We start from the raw sequence: 21726 nt of genomic DNA, 5'->3' as shown, positions 1-21726 counted from the left end.
TAACATGGCTCCTTGAGGCCAGGTAATAATTGTCACAGCGTTAGCAACTCATGTTAAGAGAAAAGAATGTTTCCTTCATGTTGACTCTCAGCATTTACTAGAGAGTGTTACAAATAGGAAAGGTTTCTAAAAGTTTGTTGAGGACACAGATCCAGTCCCAATTCTACAGGTAATAACAACTGTAAAAGTTGAGAAGTTGAAACAGAAATTTCTCCTAAATCCAGATTTTATTCAGCCACTAATTCCCAATTTATGTGCAAAGGCTCATTGTTTCATTAAAGACCAAAGGAAACACTAAAATGTTAGGAGTTTGCTACACAGACTGGAGCCTCTGTGTTCCTCTTGTCTGAGTTGGAAAGTAAATGTAAAACTCCGATATTCTGCATTCCTGAAGCTGGGCAAAGCAGTGGGGGTTTCAATTAAAAACCACAGGAATGGAAAGGGATACGTCAATAAAACCACAGACTTGTACATACGGCATACTAGCTTGCAAACAAACACAGCAAGCCTTCCTGTAGGATGAGTGTATTACTGTATGTTTAAACTGAATGCGTGATGGCTGAGGTAACTATCGCAGCATGGTTTTCCCTCATTTCATGTACAGGGGAATGCAGACTTGCATCCTTGGTTCCTTGTAGCAAATGCAATGAGGAAATTGCTTAACTGAAGAATGCTTCACCAAAGTGGGAAAAGCTGAAATGATACTAAATCTGCCTTTTAAGTACGAAGATCATTAAAGGAAGATAATTTCAAGGCTGAACTGATATGCAATCAGTAATGGTGGAAAATTAGTTTTTTCAAATATAGACATCAGGTTAACATCCATTTAAATTACATGGTTTTCACTATACGGTTTCTGCAAACAGTGTCTGACATTAGAATATATTTGTTGAGTAATCAATTGGCTATAGAGGAGTACAATCAGTACATAAAAATATTACATATTTTACAAGGATAAAACCAGAATAAAGGCAGTCATGTTAAACAGAGCATAGGCAAAGTATTTAATTTATAATTCACGGTACATAGCTGTGTATTTTTTTAAAAGATGCGATGTGTTACAAATATTTAAGAGAAGACAGCTATGTGGGAAAAACTGGATAGTTTACTTGGTTAATTAATTAGGCTAAATGTTGCTTAACTTTGCTACCGGTTAACAACTGGTTTCAAATATATTGGCTTCTCATTATGCTTGAACAATTCATGAAATTAATCTTATTGACTACTTAGTGCATTCAGAGACTGTCTGAAGCTCAAAGAAAAATCCAAGATATTTTTAGGTAAGGATTATCTCATTTGACTCTAACAAAGAATGCTTTATTTTTCTTTCCACAGAAAACATGTTTATTTTATCCATATTGAAGGATAACAGAAATAAAAGTCAGCTTTGTTTATTTTCCAACATTTTGATGCTTACCTTATTGCACAGTCTAATGAAACATGTTGGTAGACACAGCACTTACTGTGGGGTTTATTTTATGGAGGGTTTTATTTCTGAGTAAAAGATAAAAGGCTGGGGATAAAAGTGAACATACTTTACTTTCCAAGATTCCTATATATTGTAAAGGATATACATTGTGATACTTCAGGAAATTCAAAGATTGTGAGATGTCTTACACTTCCTAAACAATTAATTTTTATGAATTATAAATTTCAAAGAGTCTGATAAAGGCTTAATCCTAAATCTCTTGGTTATCTTATCAGTCAGTTGTGGGGTCTTCTGATTACCATAATGATACAGCCCAACAATTATGGGATGTGTTATTTTGAAGTCAAAACATAAATATACATTTGTAAAATGGAGCACAGAACAATTATGATTAGCCTTTATTCTTAACCTACTCAAATATATTATTAATAAAATATCAAATGTTTAATACTGAAATTCCCTAAATGCTGCCTCATTAAAATGGAGGCTTATAATAGATTATTAAAAAACAGCACAAAGCATAGTGGAGTAGCTATAAGTAGTTATTTACCTGATGTAATGTGTGTACAAATTAAAAGGTTAAAGTTAATAAGGAGCTGAGAAAGCTAAACAAATTAAGACATAATGCATTTATCATTTGCTAAATTGACATTTATTTAAAATAAGGAATCTTGCTAAATCAGGTCCCAACATAAAAAAGGCCTTTATGTATTAAAATATATGTCAATTAAAAATTTTTAATGTTTTCAAGCTCTTAATATAAACACTGTGATTGACACATTAGAGGATACAAAAAATATTAATATTTAATAATAATAATAAACTGGCCATAGTTGAACTGCTGCTATGTTTCAGTAAAGTTAAACCATTTTTAACATCTACTTACTTCATTTCACACTAACTGCTGGATTGTCTATTTTAGTCTCAATACAGACAGCAATAACTGATGTCTTGGGGCCAAGGATAGGTACCTAGGAGGACATGTACCTTGACTCATAGGTACTCATGTACCTGTGAGTCAAAACCCATTAGAGCCCAAGGTTCATACTTTCTCTCCAAACTGAAATTGAGTATACGTGAAAACTTGTACACACACAAACACACATATACACACACAATGCTATATATAGCGGTGTGTCCTAGAAGAGCTATGAAGAGATTGTATCAGCATGGGAAATTATGGGGGTTTTTTTGGTCAAAGGATGAAAGAAGGTTTGATGGAGGAGATGGCATTTGAAATGAGCTTAAATGTATCAAGAGAATTTCACTGGTTCAGGTTACAGAAGACATGGCAGGCAAAGGTAAAAAAACTGAGACAAAAAAAAATCAAAATTTGTGGAAAAATGATCTAGGCTATTCAAATTGTTAACTAAGTTGCTAACTAAGTAGCATTTAGGATGCTGTTGGCATCTTCCTCTCTCTTCAATAACATTCCCAAAATATTAATCTTAGGCCCTTATATATAAAGGGGCATTTCTTTGAAGCATTTGTTATATAGATATACAAAATAATAAATACAAATCAAAGCACAATTTTGATATAGCATCCTAAAAAGCTAACATTGCATTCCCTCTAAATTAAATAAAACAAATAAGCTAAAATATTTTGTTTGAGCCTATTAAAAAGTTAGACAGCATAAACTTGGATAGATAATATTTAACATGTATATTTTTAGCTTGCACTATATTATTTTATATACTTTTGTATAGTATGCACAGATTTATATAATACATAAGGGATATTTACACTACTATTTTGATCTTCAAAGATCTCAAACTCATACACAAAGGTCAAGTTTAAAGTTGGTGTCTTCCATAAATGAAATATAAATGTGTCTATCCATACTTGGGCAGTTATACACAGAGTTCAGGAAAACAGGATGTACATGAAAATAATGAACTATTTATAGACCATATTAATAATCTAGAGACATTTTTTACAGATACATAGAAATATCTGACTCTGCCTCAGTCAGCTGAGACACGTTTTATAACATAAGATATTTTTATTAGTAACAGAAGAAACATGAAGAAATTTATTTACTATAAGCACGTGAGATAAATTTTCTAAAATCAATAGTATTAAATAAATTAGTGGTAACTACTATGGGTTTAAGATTGACATTACTGATGGAGTTTAGACCTTCCTCACCATGACAACCTTCAAGTGACAGAATCTGGAAATAAGGTAAATTTGTCCAAACTGCTTTGGGGTTAGAGGGCATAAATCTTGCCATATATACATAAGTATACATGTATATACACACACATATGTATGTATGTATTACATATACATCTATAATTCATATAGACCTAATTTAAAACAGTTAAATTAGTAACAACAGTAATTAATGAACATTTCAGAAAACTCATAAAACAAAAATCTATAGAAATCATTATTATTATTTTTTTTTTTTTTTTGCAGTATGCGGGCCTCTCACTGTTGTGGCCTCTCCCATTGCGGAGCGCAGGCTCCGGACGCGCAGGCTCAGCGGCCATGGCTCACGGGCCCAGCCGCTCTGCGGCACGTGGGATCTTCCCAGACCGGGGCACGAACCCGTGTCCCCTGCATCGGCAGGCAGATTCTCAACCACTGCGCCACCAGGGAAGCCCTATAGAAATCATTATTATCGATCAACTCCAAACATACAGATAACAATTAATATTTTGGAATATTTTCTTCCAATATTATTCTCTCTATATATATTTACAGTACTGAATATCTATAGCTAGATGAAAAGGAGGCTTTCAAAAATAAATCAGTTACATGACTATTTTAAAAGTCATTAAACACCCTTTGTTTAAAGAATGCCTACATTTCAAGTACTGAATTTATCAAAATGTTTAATTATTTTCTCATTATTTATTTAAATTATTGTTAATCACAGTTATAAATAAAGCTGTGACACATAATATTTTTGACCATTTCTTTCATTACCGAATTCCTCAAAGTTGGATTCTTGTATAAAAGTGTCCTGACATTTTTAGAGCTCTTGATGAAGAAGGAATATAATTTTTATAGCAGCTGATATGGATTTAAATCATTTGAATGACGGGTGTTTACTGAGATACAACTATTTCTCTTCAAATCTATCAGAATATAAGGTCAAAAATTAATTGTATGTAAAAGTTTTATTAAAACATAGTAAGCCCAATAAAACACTTGTATTTTTTCAGCAGTACCTTTCTGTACTTTTTCGAACTTTCTGAGTAGTACTTTTCATCATTGTATTGTTACTCTCAAGCTGACTTGGATTTAAGATTCATATTGCTGGGCCAAAAAAACCCACTGAAACAATTTTAGTAAAAATAGAATTAATTTTGAAAATGTGCAATGGTTTGTTACCACAAAAATTAATTAGTCAAGTTTCATATTTTATATAAATATACCGACCATGTTCACGTTAGGTATCAGACCTGAATAATTCTGTTTGAGAAAAAAGTGTGTGCCTACCATATCAAGCCTTCATCCGAGACTCCTGAGGCACACGTGGCACTCGTCGCCAGCAACCCGCTCACAGCCTAGTGATCAGCCCCTTGCCAGCTGGCTGGTCGCATGGATGAATAAGGAAAAGGTTTCCATGGACTGCCACAGGAGCAGTGAGTTGGCAGGGAGCCAAGCCATCTTCAACAGCCAACTGGCACCAGGGAACTCCTTAACTCTCAGAGCGTTAGCCATGCACACTATGGCCAAGCCATGCAGAGCTTACTGCCAGGAAGCCTACATTTGGAAAGGCATTCTCCCAAAGAAGCAGGCAGAACACTCCGTTCATGAAGCACTGCCTCGTTCACAGATTCAGGCACCTCAGAAAACGCTGAAACCGGAAAAACTGGCATTGCTCCTGAGGTTTACTTGCTTATTACATTGACTCATTTATTTGTTGACTTTCAGAGTATTCAATTTTTAAAGATATTCAGTAGAATTCCTACCTACCAAGTGGTGGACCACCTGAGTCAGTTTTGAACAGCCCTGTTTCGTGATGGCAGTCCTAACCCATTAAAAGCGCCTCCATTCATTCCCAGCAGGGTCCTGGTTTAGAGGATACAGGATATGGTCACTCAACTACTAACAAAATATCTAAATTGAATTTGGGGCCAAAATAACTAAAATGACCAAACTACTGATTCTCGAGAAGAGAACAAGTGAGATGACAACCCGGTGTATTTTTTAAATTTTAGCTTTTTTATTATTAAAAAATCAGATCTCTATAAGATTTAGAAATCTTATAAAATTTTATGAGTATAAATCATATATTATGGACCTCCACATACCCAGCACCCAACTTCAACAACTATCAACTTTTTTTTCCTATTCTAAACTTTTAACTAAATAAAACATGACTTCCTTGAATTCTCACTCGATCACAATGTAAGGAAGTATTTACCAAAGTTTATTCATTCAAAACTAGTCCTGGGGGCTTCCCTGGTGGCGCAGTGGTTGAGAGTCCACCTGCCAATGCAGGGGACACGGGTTCGTGCCCCGGTCCGGGAAGATCCCACATGCCGCGGAGCGGCTGGGCGCGTGAGCCATGGCCACTGAGTCTGTGCTTCCGGAGCCTTCGCTCCGCAACGGGAGAGGCCACAACAGTGTGAGGCCCGCATACCGGAAAAAAAAAAACAAACAAACAAAACTAGTCCTGGGAATTGTTTCAAGAGAAAGAAAAGAGTTGTATATTAATCCCCTGCTTTTCACAACCTTAATTCTGCTACAAAATCTTTAACAGGCTAAAGAAAGTATGTTTATGTGTGTTGGATACAGTTTTCATAAATCAAATCACACATATTAAGATCCTACAGAATTAGTGTTAACCTAAAAAAAAATAGTCAACTTGTAAACATAACCAGATTTTTTTAAACCATTGTCTTTGGAATGATACGGTTTTATAAAATTAAATTTTATCTAACTACCTAGGCCTCTGGGCAATCATATCAATGTATGGTTTATCTGGGACCAAAGAAAATAGCACCTTGGGAGAAGTAAACCTGTGTTGCTCTTCACGGGTGCAAACCACAGAGAATAAGCCTAAATTTCTGTTAATGCACTCATCCACCAATCCAGTTACGAAGCACCTCCTGCGTTTTTTAAGTTCTGTGCCAGAACTTCAGTGAGAAAGAAACATCGCCCAGTGGGGAAAGATATTATATGCCTATTGTCTATTTAGTTGTTTAAGTGCTTTTCGTTCATTCCTTAATCATTTGTCGAGTACCTACTATTTTCAGGTCTCGTCTAAGTATTGGGGATATAATACTGAGAGAAACACACAACATTTCTGTTCTCATGGTGCTTTCATTGTAGGTTGACTGGGGGCAGCAGGCAGAACATAATGAGGAGAAGCACCGATCTGACCCGAGTGGGAAGACGTTGCAGGGAGGAAGCAAGAGGAGAAATTCCTGGATGACATAAATGTGTTCTTTAAAACAAAGAGAAGTTAGGTATGGAAGGGGAATAGAAATAAAGGAAGTCAAAAGATAGCATTTGCTAAGATTAGAAGATGGGAGAGTGTCTGTTCTAAGACTTTGTTTTACTTGACACCTCACTTATAAGTACAATGGATAAGTGTTTTGCTCTTGTTTCCAAAGTCCTAGCACAAGATTGCTCATGAAACACTTTTGACTAGGTTTCTCTAAAAAGGACTGCTTCTGCCAAACAAACAAACAAACAAAAGCTTGCATTGGAGGTATGAGTTGACAAGGGATTTTTCATAGTTCTCTTGGATTCTGCATCTTTCCTCCTCCCTCCAGTAATCCTCACTTCTAAGATGAGACAGTCAGCCTCATCTTTCTGTGGCCCACACTCACCATATTATCTTTAGTCATGATGACGCCACAGAAACAGACTATATTCTGCCTTGTTCTGTTCAATGGCCATTTTGTTTGGTCCCTGTTTACTTCTGCCCATATGGTCACCAGCCCCCTAACCCTCCTTTTGTCCCAAGACCTGGACTACTTGTGTGTCTCATAAAAGGGCATTTTCAATGTAGGGCCTTTGTTTTTGTAGTTTCCTCTGCATGGAGCTCTTTTCCACCTGATATTCATATAGTTTGCTCTCTCCTGCCCTGTTGGTGTCAGCTAAGACATCGTTTTGTCAGTGAATGTTTCCTGACCACGCAAGATAAAATAGCAACCGCCATTTCCCTAACCACCCCTACCCTACTTTAGCCTTTTCATTTCAATTATTATTATATTACAATCTGATACATGTTTCTTTCCTTTTTTAAACGAAATTATCTTCCTACACCAGGCTCTATACTCCATAAGGAAAGAGATTTTGTCTGTTTTAGTCACTGCTGAGTCTTCTCTACATAAAACAATTCTTGGTACAATGTAGATGCTCACTGAACAAACGAGCCAATGAATGAGGGCAACTATGCCAACCTTAGATGGTATCATGCTTTTTCTTAGAGTATTACAATATCAAAGGGTCAGTATTAGGGAGAACATTGGTAACGACCTGATGGATAGTTAAGAGTTTCTACATTTGATGTTTTAAAATGACATGGATTCATAGTTGGTCCTTTCAATTAAGGCTTGCTGTGATTACTTAAATGCCCAACATGAAATGGGAAACCCTGTCGGTGTCAACCTCAGTTTCCATATCTGCAAAAGAAGTTCGGCTTAGGGGTTCCCTGGTGGCGCAGTGGTTGAGAATCCGCCTGCCGATGCAGGGGACGCGGGTTCGTGCCCCGGTCCGGGAAGATCCCACATGCCGCCGAGCGGCCGGGCCCGTGAGCCATGGCCGCTGAGCCTGCGCGTCCGGAGCCTGTGCTCCGCAACGGGAGAGGCCACAGCAGTGAGAGGCCCGCGTACCACACACACAAAAAAAAAATTATTAAAAGAAGTTCGGCTTAAGAACTAGTAAAAAATTAGAAAAGCTGTAACAATACTTTGGTTGCTAAAATAACGTCACCAATGAATCTGTTACTGTATGTGGAGTAGAACAATAAACCTTCCTTCAGGTTGAATTGTCAGAGTACAAATCTGCAGGAAGCCTCTCTTGATGAAGAGTGCAGCTCTTCTCCTCAGATTAAATTGGAAAAGTGATAATGATACCTTTCATTCATTCCAGATTTTATAGGACAGTTTCATTGTAATATCCGTTTGCAAAACTGTATGGAGTGAGGTGATCTTAAAGAGCACACATTTTTAATTTAAAATCCATTAGCATTCCACATAATTAATTAGAATTTTATACTCCAGTGACTTTTGGTTCCCTACAGAAAACTGAGCACACAGAATATAATTTGATTTAATTTTTGGTTTAGGTTTAATTTACCTTAAACATTTTTTAAAATATCTCGGGGGAAATTTTAACTACTTAAAATTTTGTGTTCTTTCTTTAGTAAACCCAGCATTCTATTCTAATATTCTTTGATGTGGGGCGGGGGGGAAGCTTAGAAAAGTATAGGTAAAGCAAAAATATTTAATGCAAGTATTTAGAATCCGAGTACATAGCCTTGCTATGGTAATATACTTGGGAGAAATGAGAGGTTGTGAAATTTTGCCTGTCAATTTCACACCCTTCTCTTCTTACGAGAATTATGGAACTGTATCTCCACACAGGTCTTTTAAAGTTTCAGTCTATGCCACTAAAATTATCTCTCACAAAAGGTATCACATGTATTTGACATTCTTACAACACATTTATTGTGGCTCAAGAGGTCAAGTACAGGCTCATAATTCCATTCCATAACAATTTCCAAGGGCCATTTCTGTGGGTAAGTTTCCAGGTGGATTATTTATAACCACGGAATTAAATCACAAGGTTTGGAGGGCCTTAGCCTAACTTCAAACTGCTTTACAATGATTATAATAAATATCAGGTCTTTAGAATTCTTTGTTCAGATTAGTGGGGTCATCAATTAAATTTTCTGTACATTTCCTTTTTACTCTAATGTTTTAATTTCTTGCCCTCTTTTAACCTTATCCTATGCCCTTTTATCTCAGAGGCTGACACATTCATATAGTATTTGCTAGATATGCAAGCGTATTTATTTATCATTCACCTGGAGACACGACGACCCAAAACCTATGGGATACAGCAAAAGCAGTTCTAAGAGGGAAGTTTATAGCAATACAATCATACCTTAAGAAACAGGAAGCTTCTCAAATAAACAACTTAACTTTGCAGCTAAAGCAATTAGAGAAGGAAGAACAAAAAAAAACCCCAAATATAGCAGAAGGAAAAAAAATCATAAAGATCAGATCAGAAATAAATGAAAAAGAAATGAAGGAAACAATAGCAAAGATCAATAAAAGTAAAAGCTGGTTCTTTGAGAAGATAAATAAAATTGATAAACCATTAGCCAGACTCATCAAGAAAAAAAGGGAGAAGACTCAAATCAATAGAATTAGAAATGAAAAAGGAGATGTAACAACTGACTCTGCAGAAATACAAAAGATTATTAGAGATTACTACAAGCAACTCTATGCAAATAAAATGGACAACCTGGAAGAAATGGACAAATTCTTAGAAATGCACAACCTGCCGAGACTGAACCAGGAAGAAATAGAAAATATGAACAGACCAATCACAAGCACTGAAATTGAAAGTGTGATTAAAAATCTTCCAACAAACAAAAGCCCAGGACCAGATGGCTTCACAGGCGAATTCTATCAAACATTTAGAGAAGAGCTAACACCTATCCTTCTCAAACTCTTCCAAAAGATAGCAGAGGGAGGAACACTCCCAAACTCATTCTATGAGGCCACCATCACCCTGATACCAAAACCAGACAAAGACGTCACAAAGAAAGAAAACTATAGGCCAATATCACTGATGAACATAGATGCAAAAATCCTCAACAAAATACTAGCAAACAGAATCCAACAGCACATTAAAAGGATCATACACCATGATCAAGTGGGGTTTATTCCAGGAATGCAAGGATTCTTCAATATACGCAAATCAATCAACGTGATACACCATATCAACAAACTGAAGGAGAAAAACCATATGATCATCTCAATAGATGCAGAGAAAGCTTTTGACAAAATTCAACACCCATTTATGATAAAAACCCTGCAGAAAGTAGGCATAGAGGGAACTTTCCTCAATATAATAAAGGCAATATATGACAAACCCACAGCCAGCATTGTTCTCAATGGTGAAAAACTGAAACCATTTCCACTAAGATCAGGAACAAGACAAGGTTGCCCACTCTCACCACTCTTATTCAACCTAGTTTTGGAAGTTCTAGCCACAGCAATTAGAGAAAATAAAGAAATAAAAGGAATCCAAATAGGAAAAGAAGAAGTAAAGCTGTCACTGTTTGCAGATGACATGATACTATACATAGAGAATACTAAGGATGTTACCAGAAAACTACTAGAACTAATCAATGAATTTGGTAAAGTAGCAGGATACAAAATTAATGCACAGAAATCTCTGTCATTCTTATACACTAATGATGAAAAATCTGAGAATGAAATTAAGAAAACACTCCCATTTACCATTGCAACAAAAAGAATAAAATATCTAGGAATAAACCTACCTAAGGAGACAAAAGACTTGTATGCAGAAAACTATAAGACACTGATGAAAGAAATTAAAGATGATACAAATAGGTGGAGAAATATACCATGTTCTTGGATTGGAAGAATCAACATAGTGAAAATGACTCTATTACCCAAAGCAATCTACAGATTCAATGCAATCCCTATCAAATTACCACTGGCATTTTTTACAGAACTAGAACAAAGAATTTCACAATTTGTATGGAAACACAAAAGACCCCGAATAGCCAAAGCAATCTTGAGAACGAAAAATGGAGCTGGAGGAATCAGGCTCCCTGACTTCAGACTCTACTACAAGGCCACAGTAATCAAGACAGTATGGTACTGGCACAAAAACAGAAATATAGATCAATGGAACAGGATAGAAAGCCCAGAGATAAACCCACACACATATGGTCACCTTATCTTTGATAAAGGAGGGAAGGAAACACAGTGGAGAAAGACAGCCTCTTCAATAAATGGTGCTGGGAAAACTGGACAGCTACCTGTAGAAGTATGAAATTAGAACACTCCCTAACACCATACACAAAAATAAACTCAAAATGGGTTAAAGACCTAAATGTAAGGCCAGACACTAGCAAACTCTTAGAGGAAAACATAGGCAGAACACTCTATGACACAAAGCACAGAAAGCTCCTTTTTGATCCACCTTCTAGAAAAATGGAAATAAAAACAAAAATAAACAAATGGGACCTAATGAAACTTAAAAGCTTTTGCACAGCAAAGGATACCATAAACAAGACCAAAAGACAACCCTCAGAATGGGAGAAAATATTTGCAAATGAAGCAACTGACAAAGGATTAATCTCCAAAATTTATAAGCAACTCATGCAGCTCAATAACAAAAAAACAAACAACCCAATCCAAAAATGGGCAGAAGAACTAAATAGACATTTCTCCAAAGAAGATATACAGATAGCCAACAAACACATGAAAGAATGCTCAACATCATTAATCATTAGAGAAATGCAAATCAAAACTACAATGAGATATCATCTCACACCAGTCAGATTGGCCATCATCAAAAACTCTAGAAACAATAAATGCTGGAGAGGGTGTGGAGAAAAGGGAACACTCTTGCACTGTTGGTGGGAATGTAAAATGATACAGCCACTATGGAGAACAGTATGGAGGTTCCTTAAAAAAACTACAAATAGAACTACCATACGACCCTGCAATCCCACTACTGGGCATATACCCTGAGAAAACCATAATTCAAAAAGAGTCATGTACCAAAATGTTTATTGCAGCTCTATTTACGATAGCCAGGACATGGAAGCAACCTAAGTGTCCATCAACAGATGAATGGATAAGGAAGATGTGGCACATATATACAATGGAATATTACTCAGCCATAAAAAGAAATGAAACTGAGTTATTTGTAATGAGGTGGATAGACCTGGAATCTGTCATACAGAGTGAAGTAAGTCAGAAGGATAAAAACAAATACCATATGCTAACACATATATATGGAATCTAAAAAAAAAAAAAATGTCATGAAGAGATTAGTGGTAGGATGGGAATAAAACACAGACCTACTAGGGGTAAGGGTAAGCTGTGACGATGTGAGAGAGTGGCAGGGACATATACACACTACCAAATGTAAATTAGATAGCTAGTGGGAAGCTGCAGCATAGCACAGGGAGTTCACCTCTGTGCTTTGTGACCACCTAGAGGGGTGGGATAGGGAGGGTGGGAGGGAGGGTGACACAAGAGGGAAGAGTTATGGGAACATATGTATATGTATAACTGATTCAGTTTGTTGTAAAGGAGAAACTAACACACTATTGTAAAACAGTTATACTCAAATAAAGATGTTAAATAAATAAATAAATAAATAAAAAGTCAGACACAACCAGGAAGCACCTCAGTCAACACAAGTCCACATTTTGAGCATTTAAGAAGTTCTTCCAAAGATAAAATGCAATCATCAATACTGTTTGATCATATAATTGAAGAAAGAGAACAAGGGGATAGTGGCATATAAGAAAATGAAAACCCATCAGATTACTTAATGAGAAGAGATTCTATAGATATTGACTATCAGATTCAAGAATTATCAAATGGAAAAACCCACACACAGAGAGATGCTCTGTTCTTTCCACACAATGAGAAAACTCATAATCAGAAAATATATAAAAATAGATATATATTAATCCAGAAACCTAATCCTACTTAAAAACATACAGAAGAATCACTTTATGAGCTATTCCTTTTGACAAAGCTAAAAAGTTAAGTGGTACAAATTATTTTAAGAATAGAAAGCTTTTAAGAGATGACAGTAAAAATGATAAATGATGATGACAATCATAATCCCAGACACTATACAAAGTGCTTCTCATGAATTACTCAATTTAATCAACACAACTGAAGAAGCAGGTATCAACAATATCCCCATTGTACAGAAGAGAAAATTTATCTGAGACACTTAACTTGCTCAAGGTCACAATGCTGTAACACAGCAAAGTTGGGTCATTACAGCTGATTTAAACTCCTGTTTCATAACTACATGGTACTGGCACAGCAATAGTACCATAGTCACCGCTGATAACTCTTACCTTCGTCTGAACTCAGGTCAATTTCCTGTACTACACATAAAAAGGGACCATGATATTAAGCATAGCAGTGTAGCAGTATAAATCCTGAAAAAAAGTTGCATTTGTAAAGATCCAGAGACAGTGCCTTTTATATTTCCAGTGCTCTATATCTCTGTCTTTCTCAGTAGTTTTATGATCTGTCACTACTTTAGCAGACAGTCCCTCAGCAAGTTTGCAGGGTAATTTTTTTGAATTGATCTCATTTATGCCTGCCCGTTTCTTGCCAGTAACAAATCTTGTAAAAACACTTAGCATTCCAGGGCTTTTCACATATAACTCATCTACTGAAGGTTTAAGAAAGTAATTCACAACACAGTTCTCTATCAAAAGAGGTAATCTTTTCCATTTTGGTCTTCATGTAAGATATAATAATTCTGTAATTTATGGGGCCACAGAAGCTCTATGACTTATATCATTTGGAGCATAATGTGATCTTCTCTGATTAATAGCTGCCATTTATTCAGAGACTGTGCAGGATACTTTATATTTATTGAAGATTCTCATTTAATTCTCACAACAATTGTAAAGGAGGCTATCATTATCTCCACCTTACAGTTTCAGTAACAATTGTAGGTCATGCAGCCAGTAACCAGAGCCAAGAAAAATCTGAGGAACATTGATTATTCTGTCAAAAAATAAAGGGGTAGAAAAGTAGAATGAAGGTTGGGTACTATCTGTCTCACACTAACATTTGCCATTTTATGATTTATTTATTCAATCAACCTTTATGAAGCTTTATCTAGATATAAAACACAATGGGATTATTGAACTGTACATCTAATGAGTGGAATATTTAAAAGGTATCACCACCCGGAAAGCAGTTGCTCAGCTATATGGCTGCCACAGTGATTCTCAAACCTCCATGCCCTGTCTGTCCCTCCCACAACTCTAGACCAGGGTTTCTCAACAGTGTCACTGTGGACTTTTAAGAGCAAAGAAATCCTTGTTGTGAGGACTGTCAGGTTCCACTGTAAGATGTTTAACAGCATCCCTGGTCTCTACCCACTAGATTCCAGTAGCTCTCCCCTCCCCAGTTGTGACAATAAAAATGTCTCCAGACATTGCCACATGTCCACAGGGGAGCACAATTTCCCCTGTTTGAGAAGCCTAGGCTAGACTGAAATCTCATCTAACATGTCTTTGCAATATTCAATATGCTTTTTACATTTTACAAACAATTATATCTTCTTTGATTAAACATAAGCTCCTTCAGTGTGTAGTCATAACCATAGTAACTACACTACGTGTGACCTAGCAGATTCTTAAAGAAAAGTTGGTTGGATGAACATAACGGAATGACCAAACTCAACTAATTTATTTATTAAGGCACTACTTTTGAAAAGACGCTTTCATGACTTTTTGGACAGCCAAACAGGATGTATTTCTTTTTGGTCAGACCTGTTTTTAAGGCAAATAAAATGTAAGACATAAAAATCAGAGAGACTTGCTAACTTTTGTGTTCATATAAAAATATCTGCATAGCAAGTGGCTTTGACTTTTCTGACAGCCATGTATTTGACATCATTTCTATACACTGGAAATACCAAGACTCTTAAGGTCATCTTTCAGGTCTCCTATCTCCTAAAGGGAATTGGAAAGCATTCTTCTCAATGCAACAATGTAAAATTTTAATAATAAATTTTATATTAACCATATTGCTTCTTCAATCACTCTCTACACTGTAATTGAATCAAGGTCAGAGAGAATCTCCAGTTTGTTCGTTTACCATATTAAGCAATAAATATTAAGGAGTGAAACTGCATAAGTGAATGGAGAATAAGAGACACATGTTAAGGTAAGTAAAAGGAAAACGTCTTTCCCATTATAACTATAGATCTTAAGGAAGTCTTTACCCTGGACAAGTTGTACAAATTTAAGCTACACCAAAATATTTTACTCCAGAAAATTTGTAATTGTCTGATCCATAATGTAATATTTAGTTCAAATTAAAATATTTTGCATGTTTACTTCTCTGATAAGCATAAATTTGTTCCATAATATATAGGTAACAGAAACACTAGTGTTTGTTGGCACCAAGTTAATTCTTGAAAAGGGCAAAACAGATTTCCAAAATAAATTATGCTCTACCCCATGTCCACCTTGCACTCATTTGAGACATATGGCCCTATGTGGTAGAAGGAACAGATGTACCAGAGCCAACATAGATGCCATACAAGCCTGATTTTAAGCATCCTCTGTAATGCTTCCTGGAGCAACAATGACTGCCACAGATGCCTCTAAAAGAGGTCTTTCATACTACCAATAAGCTCAGTCTCACAGTTTCTCATCAAACCTCTTAGGAACCTAAGAAACCTAAGAAACCTCTCAGCTTCTATAAGGAACCAAGAGCCAGTTTTCAACAAGAGCATGTGAATAAATAGTGCAGGGATCTACACCATTCTTGAACTACCTCTACCATACCTCCTTGCCAAAACAGCTGCTCATATCTTCCTTACTCTTTGAAATCTTCCTTCTCCGAGATGGGATACTTCCATCTCTCCTACCCTTGGACCATCCCTTCTAGGATTATCCAATATCATCAGCCATTAAATTGCAGGGTTTTAATATTTTAAAGGTCTGTTAATTCTCACTGGGGACAAGTGTAACTTCACACCTCCAGAAATCAAAAACTTCGTTCTCTAAAACAGGAGAAAGAAAATTTTCCTCTCATTATCTTAAGCATCTTACAGCATCTAAAACCAAAAACCAATTTATATCTCAATGGATTATCACTTGATACCTGTTATGAACTTTGTAATGAGGCAAATAACCAGATTCTTCATTTTATGCTTATGAATATTAGAATTATCAGTGATATAAAGCACAAAATTGACCTGAAATTCCAAAATGTAAAGCAGTGAAATGAACACAAAATTTGTGCCACTCTTTGGCAGTAAAAATTGTCTTTTCTATCTTTGAATGGTGAAAATTATTTAGCAATTTAGAGTATCTCTATAATTTTATATGTATTACTAGTTGACATATATATTTATTAGGAAATTGTGTAGTTCTACTTTTCTCCAGGAATATAAAATTATTTTGTCATGGCTCTCAAGAAAGCATCAGTTTATCCAGTATGTGATAAAGAATAGTGATTTTTAATACATTACTAAATATCATCTTGATATATATCTTTAAATTAGAAATTAATGCTGTATATAGTTGTTTGTGATATAGAATTGAACATGGCAATGTTTTCCATTCTAACGGTATATTTCAAAACAATATAAATGCTATTTGTGTTTTCCAAGAAAATAGTTTCCATGTAACATTTGCTATTACCAGCTACAAAGAACTAAGAACACCTGATTCTAGAATTCCTATAAACCAAGGCTCTGGGAATTTGATCAGTCTCTTAGAATTACATTCAATATATAAGTAATAACTTACTTGTTTCTAGATGTTACCTTAAAAGACAGCAGAAACCCAGAAAGCTAATCAAAACTTAACTGAAAAAAAGACTGGAAAGTGTTCAACCATGTTTGTTTGTTTGTTTTGTGGTACGCGGGCCTCTCACCGTTGTGGCCTCTCCCGTTGCGGAGCACAGGCTCCGGACGCACAGGCTCAGCGGCCACGGCTCACGGGCCCAGCCGCTCAGCGGCATGTGGGATCTTCCCGGACCGGGGCATGAACCCGTGTCCCCTGCATCGGCAGGCGGATTCTCAACCACTGCGCCACCAGGGAAGCCCCGCATTTTTATTGAAATGAAAATCATTGGAGGTACAGAGATAATGCCTTTCCATGCACTTGTGTCCACATTAATTAGCAACTTAAAGGATACAATATGCTTGTGTACATTATTTGTTTTAGAAAACAAGAAGATTCCTTATATAGTGTTCCTCAAGCTAACAATGGAAATGTGGTTCTCACACTACCCATTATTATTGCCAAGTTCAGATATGTTTCTGAACACAACCCTGGAAGTGGTGGCCTAATCTCACTGGTGTATTTATATAGCTGTTGAAAGAACGTAACAGAATATGCTATTGATACATTGTCCACACCCTATAGGTGGAGCTAAGAGTCCTTCACTATAGCCTTTGCTGTTACTTGCACATATTTCTGGATCACCAAATTTACTCAAAGATTTTTTACAAAAATAAATTAAACAGGTTAAAAATATAAGGACATTTCTGATAACATGTATGGTAATTATGGTAAAATTAGCAGTCTGAAATTTCATGCTTTTATTAAATATTAATTTAGAAACAACTTTTGCTCACAGTGAGCCAGTTTACCTTCTGATGCAGAAGCCAGGATATAGGATTTTTGTCATCTAACTCCACATGATCTTAACCCCATTTCTCATTAGCGTTTATTTCCTCATTAGGTTTTTTTTTGAATTTTATTTTATTTATTTTCTTATACAGCAGGTTCTTATTAGTCATTAATTTTATCCACATCAGTGTACACATGTCAATCCCAATCTCCCAATTCATCCCACCACCACCAGCAACCCCCACTGCTTTCCCCCCTTGGTGTCCATACATTTGTTCTCTACATCTGTGTCTCAATTTCTGCCCTGCAAACTGGTTCATCTGTACCATTTTTCTAGGTTCCACATAGATGCATTAATATATGATATTTGTTTTTCTCTTTCTGACTTACTTTACTCTGTATGACAGTTTCTAAATCCATCCACGTCTCAACAAATGACCCAATTTCTTTCCTTTTTATGGCTGAGTAATATTCCACATGTACCACATCGTCTTTATCCATTCGTCTGTTGATGGGCATTTAGATTGCTTCCGTGACCCGGCTATTGTAAATAGTGCTGCAATGAACATTGGGGTACATGTGTCTTTTGGAATTATGGTTTTCTCTGGGTATATGCCCAGTAGTGGGATTGCTGGGTCATATGGTAATTCTATATTCAGTTTTCTAAGGAACATCCATGCTGTTCTCCATAGTGGCTGTATCAATTTACATTCCCACCAACAGTGCAAGAGGGTTCCCTTTTCTCTACACCCTCTCCAGCATATGCTGTTTGTAGATTTTCTGATGATACCAGTTCTAACTGGTGTGAGGTGATACCTCATTGTAGTTCTGATTTTCATTTCACTGATAATAAATAGTGATGTTGAGCAGCTTTTTATGTGCTTCTTGGTCATCTGTATGTCTTCCTTGGAGAAATGTCTATTTAGGCCTTCTACCCATTTTTGGATTGGGTTGTTTGTTTTTTAATATTGAGCTGCATGAGCTGTTTATATACTTTGGAGATTAATCCTTTATCTGTTGATTCATTTGCAAATATTTTCTCCCATTCTGAGAGTTGTCTTTTCATCTTATTTATGGTTTCCTTTTCTGTGCAAAAGCTTTGAAGTTTCATTAGGTCCCATTTGTTTATTTTGGTTTTTATTTCCATTACTCTAGCAGGTGGGTCAAAAAAGAGCTTGCTGTGATTTATGTCAAAGAGTGTTTCTCCTGTTTTCCTCTAAGTTTTATAGTGTCCGGTCTTACATTTAGGTCTTGAATCCATTCTGAGTTTACTTTTCTGTATGGTGTTAGGGAGTGTTCTAATTTCATTCTTTTACATATAGCTGCCCAGTTTTCCCAGCACCACTTATTGAAGAGACTGTCTTTTCTCCATAGGATATCCTTGCCTCCTTTGTCATAGATTAGTTGACCAAAGGTGCATGGGTTTATCTCTGGGCTTTCTATCTTGTTCAATAGATCTATGCTTCTGTTTTTGTACCAGTACCATATTGTCTTGATTACTGTAGCTTTGTAGTATAGTCTGAAGTCAGGGCGTCTGATTCCTTCAGTTCCATTTTTTTCCCCTCAATACAGCTTTGGCTATTCGGGGTCTTTTGTGTCTCCATCCAAATTTTAAGATTTTTTGTTCTAGTTCCGTAAAAAATGCCATTGGTAATTTGACAGGGATTGAATTGAATCTGTAGATTTCTTTGGGTAGTAGAGTCATTTTCACAATATTGATTCTTCCAATGCAAGAATGTGGTATATCTCTCCATCTGTTGGTATCATCTTTAATTTCTTTCATCAGTGTCTTATAATTTTCTGCATACAGGTCTTTTGTCTCCTTAGGTAGGTTTATTTCTAGATAGTTTTTTTTCTTGCAATGGTAAATGGGAGTGTTTTCTTAATTTCACTTTCAGATTTTTCACCATTAGTGTATAGGAATGCAAGAGATTTCTGTTCATTAATTTTGTATCCTGCTACTTTACCAAATTCATTGATTAGCTCTAGTAGTTTTCTGGTGGCATCTTTAGGATTCTCTATGTATAGTGTCATGTCATCTGCAAACAGTGACAGTTTTACTTCTTTTTTTCCAATTTGTATTGCTTTTATTTCTTTTTCTTCTCTGATTGCCATGGCTAGGACTTCCAAAACTATGTTGAATAATAGTGGTGAGAGTGGACATCCTTGTCTTGTTTCTGATCTGAGAGGAAGTGCTTTCAGTTTTCACCACTGAGAATTATATTTGCTGTGGGTTTTGCATATATGGTCCTTATTATGTTGAGGTAGGTTCCCTCTATGCCCATTTTCTCTAGAGTTTTTATCATAAGTGGGTGTTGAATTTTGTCAAAAGCTTTTTCTGCATCTATTGAGATGATCATATGGTTTTTATTCTTCAGTTTGTTAATATGGTGTATCACACTGATTGATTTGCATATATTGAAGAATCCTTGCATCCCTTGGATAAATCCCACTTGATCATGGTGTATGATCCTTTTAATGTGTTGTTGTATTCTATCTGCTAGTATTTTGTTGAAGATTTTTGCATCTGTATTCATCAGTGATATTGGTATGTAATTTTCTTTTTTTGTAGTATCTTTGTCTGGTTTTGGTATCAGGGTGATGGTGGCATCATAGAATGAGTTTGAGAGTGTTCCTTCCTCCGTAAATTTTTGGAAGAGTTTGAGAAGGATGGGTGTTAGCTCTTCTCTAAATGATAGAATTCACCTGTGAAGGCATCTGGTCTTGGACTTTTGTTTGTTGGATGATTTTTAATCACATTTTCAATTTCATTACTTGTGATTGGTCTGTTCATATTTTCTATGTCTTCCTGGTTCAGTCTTCGAATGTTATACCTTTCTAAGGATTTGTCTGTTTCTTCCAGGTTTTCCATTTCATTGGCATAGAGTTGCTTGTAGTAGTCTCTTAGAATGCTTTGTATTTCTGCAGTCTCTGTTGTAACTTCTCCTATTTCATTTCTAATTTTATTGATTTGAGTCCTCTCCCTCTTTTTCTTGATGAGTCTGGCTAATAGTTTATCAATTTTGTTTATCTTCTCAAAGAATGAGTTTTTAGTTTTATTGATCTTTGCTATTATTATCTTTGTTTGTATTTCATTTATTTCTGCTCTGATCTTTATGATTTCTTTCCTTCTTATAACTTTGGGTTTTGTTTGTTCTTCTTTCTCTAGTTCCTTTAGGTGTAAGGTTAGATTGTTTATTTGAGATTTTTCTTGTTTCTTGAGGTAGGCTTGTATGGCTATAAACTTCCCTCTTAAAACTGCTTTTGCTGCATCCCATAGGTTTTTGATCATTGTGTTTTCATTGTCATTTGTCTCTAGGTATTTTCTTTTATTTCCTCTTTGATTTCTTCAGTGATCTCTTGGTTATTTAGTAACGTATTGTTTAGTCTCCATGCATTTGTGCTTTTTACGTTTTTTTCCCTGTAATTGATTTCTAATCTCATAGCGTTGTGGTCAGAAAAGATGCTTGATATGATTTCAATTTTCTTAAATATAGTGAGGCTTGATTTGTGACCCAAGATGTGATCTATCCTAGAGAATGTTCCATGCGCACTTGAGAAGAAAGTGTAAACTGCTGTTTTTGGATGGAATGTCCTATAAATATCAATTAAATCTATCTGGTCTCTTGTGTCATTTAAAGCTTGTGTTTCTTGATTAATTTTCTGTCTGGATGATCTGTCCATTGGTGTAAGTGAGGTGTTTAAGTCCCCCACTATTATTGTGTTATGTCGATTTCCTCTTTTATAGCTGTTAGCAGTTGCCTTATGTATTGAGGTGCTCCTATGTTGGGTACATATATATTTATAATTGTTATATCTTCTTCTTGGATTGATCCCTTGATCATTATGTAGTGTCCTTCCTTGTCTCTTGTAACATTCTTTATTTTAAAGTCATTTTTATCTGATATGAGTATGGCTACTCCAGCTTTCTTTTGATTTCCATTTGCATGGAATATCTTTTTCCATCCCC

The sequence above is a fragment of the Kogia breviceps genome, chromosome 18 (genome assembly GCF_026419965.1).
Source record: "Kogia breviceps isolate mKogBre1 chromosome 18, mKogBre1 haplotype 1, whole genome shotgun sequence".
In the NCBI taxonomy this organism is placed as follows: Eukaryota; Metazoa; Chordata; class Mammalia; order Artiodactyla; family Physeteridae; genus Kogia; species Kogia breviceps.
The sequence above is the reverse complement of the archived record's forward strand: the minus strand, read 5'-3'. Positions refer to the sequence as shown.